Raw genomic sequence first — 6,865 nt, forward strand, 5'->3', positions numbered from 1 at the left:
TGGATCAGTTGGTTGATCTTGCTGATCTTCAACAGAGAGTCCATCTGGATTTTTCTTATGTGATTATATTTTCGGGTATTATGAGCTAAGAACTATTGAAAAGTCCCGTGAGTGAACAGGTGGTGAGTGTTCTAGTTTGCCAATGATGCCATAGGTACACCGATGAAGGAATGATTGGAAATTAGAATTGAAGCTAGATATTTTTGAGGATTATGATCAGTGATACTATTGTTTCATTAGAAGATTATTTTAAAGACAACTGAATCTGTGAAATAGGTAAATTCATATTGGGTCTGTAAGTGGTGTGACTATCTTAAAGTTTGCTTGAAGTGCTGGCTAGGGGGCCTGGGAACTCTTTTCCCTCGTACCTAGGGTAAAAAATAACCAAATTTTTAAATGGATCCTATCACTACAGTGGTTAGGCAGTTGGCTAACCCATGGGATTGGATGGGGTTAGGCTGGACTGATGGATCCCAAAAATGAGACTCAATTCTGTTGTTAAGTTACAATAGTTGAAGTAAATCCCGGATAACCCTTGTTCAATTACAACCTTTTAGTGCTTCTTGATAAATTTTTGACATATTTGGCTTCTCGGTTGATCCTCATCAGCCAAATTGGCTGTGATACCAATTGTGAGATCCCTCTACCACCTCCGTGCACCGGACTCTCGGTAGCTGACCGCGGAAGCAGCCCCTCATGCGTGGGGCAGGGTTTCTCACTCGGGGCCTCGCCCTCGAATGTTCGGGCACGAGACTAGGTTGGTGGTCACTCCGAAATCTGAAACCGGGAAAATATTCCATGCCCGGAAAGCGGGGACGATTCCACCATTTTTTTAATTATTTTATTTAACGAGTTTTCTAACGAAATCAAAATCTAAACTATCCTCCACCTGAATTAAACTAGATAGAAGGAAACTATCACTGATATAAATTGATCATCTGAGCATTTCAACGCTTTTTTTCTAATCAAGATTAGGCACAGCCGTTGATCCACTCAATCGAGAATTTTATCAGGGAATTAACTATCTACTCGAATCCTAGCGTAATCCTAAGACTTTTCAGTTTGATTATTAAAACCTCCATGATTCCAGCCTAACCCCATCCGGCCCATGGGTTAGCCACCACCCTACCACTGGAATCGGTGGAACCAAACAAGTACTCACCCACCCATAATTGAAATGCCTTTCTTAACTTTAGCTTTAGAAAATAGATACGCACACACTCCTCTTTATTAAAACTTTAATAAAAACAATCCATTGACAAATAATTTATTGGTTATACTTGTCATACTTCAAAATTTCCATTGAGTCTTTGTTTCTCACAAAATAGTGTCACTCTGGACTCTCCGTTGAGACCAGTGAGTCAACAACAAGATCCAGTGTGATAGATTACAATAAACATAGGTCCATCATGTAATATCTTCCTTGACATACGCATGGATGTTCTCGGCACCGCGAGCCCATGCATCGCCTGGTCAGAACCCTCCAGGATCCTCCTTAGGTATCTTGGTACTTCAATCCAAAAATATTCAAAATCTAAATAATCTCTCTCTAGAATATTTTCTCTCTCTAGGCCAAAACAGGCAGAAACAAAGTCTTTTATATTTCTGAAAAGGGGATTGATTACAGGGGAAGATACTGGACATCTTGAGAGACTGGGGAGGAATCTTACAATTTATGTCTCACACATGTTACTACCTAACATGCCAGCACATAGTGCAACTGGCACAAGCTGACATCGAGCTTGAATCTCAACATCCCCTCTCAAGCTCATGATATACTGCCATAGATGAAGATGTAGATGAGCTTGGGCTATCAAAGCTCTCAACACTCCCCCTCAAGCTCATCCCATGTACTCTCAACATAGTACGGAAGTACTCAAACTTCTCCCTGCTAAGTGGCTTTGTAATAAAGATGTGGGCCACCTGCTCTTCAATCTTCACATACTGCAAATCCACTGTACCATCCAACACTTTCTCTCTGACAAGATGATAGTGGACCTCTATGTGTTTGGTCCGCGTATGAAAAACTGGATTCTTGGCCAACTGCTGCTCATGTTGTCACAATGAATGACAACTTTGTCATCAATAGGCTCACCCAAATCAGCCAAGAGACATAGGCTTCATATGTTCAAACCATTTGCCATGACAAGTCATATGGTTTGATGCTCTAGAGTCCATATACCAAGTGTCATCACTGTCACCATTTGTCATCATAGATCCCACAACATGTTTCATGGTGGCAAACAAGTGATTTGTGCTGCCATCATTACTACTTGATGCAAAATTTCCACCATTTGCATAATTTTCACCATGTTGTGCATAATGTCCACCATGTTGTGATCTACCTCCTCTCAAATCATTTTGTTTTGCAGAAACAATCACGTGCCATATGACCAAATTTTCCATAGTAATGGCATTCCACATTTTGCATAGATGTTTGTTGGCCTTGCCAATGTCCTCTACCAACACGAGGATTACCTCTGCCTCTCTGAGGTGTATATCCATGACCACCTCTAGCACCATATGTAGGCTGAAAATTCTGTTGTGGTGACCTATCCTGCCATCCACAACCATTACCCATGACCACGTGATGCAAATATCCCCCTGCCTCTAAATCCCCTTTGTGTGAATAGAAAGCCTGATTTTTGCCATTATCATCATGGCTAGTAGATGCATCATGAAAAGAGTCACTGAGTTTGATTTTCTCAACAAGCAAGAGAGAAACCAACTCATCAAAATCTGGTAAACCGGTGCTCCGAACAGAGATAGATGTATCAAAAGATTTGTACTCCTTGCCAAGACCACGCAAGGTAATGTCTACCAAATCATCATCAGGCATGGGGGCATTGATTGTTGCCAATGCATCTGCATACTTCTTTATCTCTTGTACATAATCATGGATGCTCCTTCCTTTCCGCTTCACATTATGAATCTGTTGTCTCAACTAAGACTTACGAGCACTAGTGTCTATATCAAACAGCTTTACCAATGTATCCCATGCATCCTTGGGATTCTCAGCATCATGTATATGTATGAGTATAGCATCCGAGATACATATAGCCAAGTAATGCAAAACTTTGTATGCTCTCTCTGACCATTGCTTATGAGCTACAACCTGTTGTTGTGTAGGTTGTCGGGGTAGTTCCGGCTCTGGTTCCGCACCTGTAACAAGGTTCCAAAATCCTTTTCCTTTTAGAAAGCTTTTAATCCTATACTTCGATGCCTGGATGTTCTTTCTATCCAACTTTTCACCCACAATCTGTACTCGGTTGTTTGACATATTTGCTCAATGCAAATGCACCTTCCACACATGTCCAAATTTGTAAACGAGCCTTTTGCAACCACACTCTTAAAGTGTTCTAGATACTCCAAAGTACTCAACAAACTTGACCTTTGATGTAGAAAATCAAACTGATTGCATTCAAATTGAACTGGCATGCACAGTCCAAGAAGGTACCCTATTTTGGCATGCTTTCCAAGGCTTCACATTGCAATGTAGTGGTTCAATCAAGTGGGGATAACTTGCATTGACACCTAAACAAGCTCAATGTTGCATATCAACACCAACCAAGGTGCGTACATACCAAATTTATCAAATCCCCTTATTTGTTTTGAGAAAAACCAGTAAAACTAGTATTAATCTCGCTCTAATTTCTTTAATCCTTGTCCAAATTGAGATCCCAAGAATTCATTATCTTAGCAATGATGTGTACCAACTCCGTGTAAAAGGAATTAGTCTAATTGTGAATAACGAGTGAGTAATTAGTCGATTAATCACTCATTGTCTCATTAATCACTATTAATAGCTCTATTAATCCTTCATTAATCAGCTCAAATCTTCATGTTGCTCAAGGTTGAACTTGCAAAGACCTTCTCCGCTTCAATATATACCCAATTTTTAAGCTTCCCATGCATTCATATCATCCATTTGGCATCAAAAGACCTCAACATTGTGAACTATTTGCAAAGAATGCACTCCTAGCCTGCAGAATTCAGCACCGCCTGCTTGTAGGGATTTTTGGAGAGTTTGTACACACAAATTATTGCTCACATAAGCCTTAGCAATGACCTAAGGTAGGTTTCCAACAAGTCAATGCATTGATTTGATGCAAAAACCTTCACAAATCGCTGCAATTTTGAGCATATACTCACTGTTTTGGAGGAGGTTTCAAAACCAAAATTTTTCTCTTATTTTAATGCATCAATCTTGTTCCAAATTTACTCTAGGGTTTGCACATGAGTTGCCAATACATTAATCCTTGTCACATACATGTTCCTTTGCCAGATTGCATCCATTTCCACAATACATCACTGCTCTCAAGCTCCAATGGAAAGCTTGCAAAAACCAAAATTTTCTTTTGCTTTGGGCAACCCTGATTTGCCTTGTCTATGCTTGAATCACTTGCAATCCGCTCAAGGGTGTTTAGCTTTGCTTACCTGTGGTCCTTAGCTCTTAGATTTGTTGAGTATTTGTGTGCTCCAAGCTTCACAGCTCCAATGGTTTGCTTCACAACTTCTCTTCACTCACAGCTTCTTCTCCCTCTTCTCACTTTCACTCATAAACCCTAATTAGAGAGCACCAAGCTCTGATACCATGATGAAAAACAGGTAGAGGGAGAGGAGGCACACACACAGGAGTAAACCCTAATGTATTATGCAAACCCTAACCATAGAGTGAAGTCATCTCCCTTCTCACACAATGCATAAAGCCATAATCCATAATCTACAACACACTATGTGTTGTGTCTACACATTGCTAACCCTAGCTAATGTCCACACAACTATGACCAGCTGGACGCGGTCATTTATGTCTCACACATGTTACTACCTAACATGCCAGCACATAGTGCAACTCGCACAAGCTGACATCGAGCTTGAATCTCAACATCCCCTCTCAAGCTCATGATGTATTGCCATAGATGAAGATGTAGATGAGCTTGGGCTATCAAAGCTCTCAACAATTACCTCGAATTACCCCTATTCACTAGTTGACTTTGACAAAGATATTTGAAGAAGGTGATTGAGGAGGGAGAAGCAATTAGCAATACCACCTTTGAACCCATTGAGTTAGGCAATCCACCCTCGTAGATCCTAAGTCACTATGTGATGGAGGGTGAACACAAATCCCTTGTGTACGTAACAGCCCCAAACCCAAGGGGATGAGACTTGAATAACATGGCCAAATGACCAACTATGAAATGCTATCATTGTGTGGTACCTCATCAAATAGCCGCATGTCCGGTCAAGAAAGGGATGGCTAGTACTCCTATGAGTACTTGTGCCTGAACTTCTTTATGCACAAGATGTGGGATAGACCGTATATACAAGAATTTTCCATTGAGAATGGGTACAATTGGGAAAGTAAATGAAACTAAACCTAGCACTAGCATTAACTTGTTGAGTGTACGAGATGGCTTCATTAACATGCTACCTCTAAATGCGAGTACGAGAATGCAAAGTAGAAGAAGAGTCGTAGCTCATGCTACCACCAAACTGTCTACATCATCACAAAATCAAGAAACCTTGGGACATGCAAGGATTTTATTCCCTAAGGAAGTCTGTGAAGAAGTACACACAACTAGGTGCTTGTGGAGGAAAAAAGCTATAAAGCTCAGCAAAGGGGTCATAGAGAGTGGGTTTGATGAGGGGACAACCACCAATGTGTCATCTTCCTCATTTGATGAGGAGAAGATGATACCATCAGCCCCTCAAGCAAGAGGGCAAATAGATCCCACAATCAGCTACCTTGAAAGTTAGCCGAATATCCAAATCCCATCAAAGAGAAGGAAAGGCTAAAGGCTGCTCTGGAGTGTCAAGCGCAATTGGAGGAAGCGGTACATGTTGTGGAGGGTCCCCCTTTGCAAAAATTCCAACCCATTTAGGAAACCCAAGAACTTGACACAGATCCTGACAACCAAGCACTCCCTGACACAATTCTCAAAAACCTAAGGGATGATCACCCAAAAATAATGGACATGGAAGCTCATATTCTGATATTGGAAAAGCCTAATAACTGATAGGGATACTCCAACTTAGGAACCTGCATCCATTCCGAGAGACATTACAGCTCTTTCTTCCTTCCTTTCTTCACAAATCCAAATTCCCATTGGTAACTTACTTCAAGGAAGCCCAAGTTTATGGAAAGATTTAAAATATTGGATGGAAGGATAGCTTGGAGTAGGAATGGAAAAACAAGTGAAACCAAGGAGTTCTGACAAGAACGATTTCATAGAACCAAATGGAATCACCGGTGTTCCCATGGTCTGCATAAACAAGTTAGGGAAATACTTTGAAGGATATGAACTAAACACAGAGAGCACTGCCCTTAACTTTCAATGACCTTCCATCTTAGATGGCGGGGAAGGAGATGAACTTAACGCTGCACTGCCCTTAACTTTTGATGACCTTCAAGTCAGTGCCATCTTAGATGGCGGGGATGGAGTGAGCATTATTACCAAACAATGCTAGGAGAAATGGGCAGAACCTCCCATGGATGACACAAACTTACTCGTGAAACTTCCTGATGGAGCCAAAAGCCCATAGGTCTTTTGTGGGACTTGAAGATAAAGATTCTCAAAACCAACTTTCGAGACACCTCCTAGTGATGAACTTTGGCCAGCAGTTTGTTTCTTATGATTGCATCCTAGGATGTCCCTTCATGAGGGAAACCAAAATGATCCATGAATGGAACACGGATCATATCTACATTCAAAAGAAAGGCCAAATGCTAAAGGTCAACCTGCACACTTGGAAGATCCATCCTATGATTTGGAGACCCTTTGTAGAGGATTTGATAATGACAGCAAGATCCACAGTAGTCCACGTGTATATCAAACATGCCATAAAACACGATGAAGAGCGGGAT

The sequence above is a fragment of the Cibotium barometz genome, chromosome 12, assembly GCF_041138505.1.
Source record: "Cibotium barometz isolate CiBa-2024 chromosome 12, ASM4113850v1, whole genome shotgun sequence".
In the NCBI taxonomy this organism is placed as follows: Eukaryota; Viridiplantae; Streptophyta; class Polypodiopsida; order Cyatheales; family Cibotiaceae; genus Cibotium; species Cibotium barometz.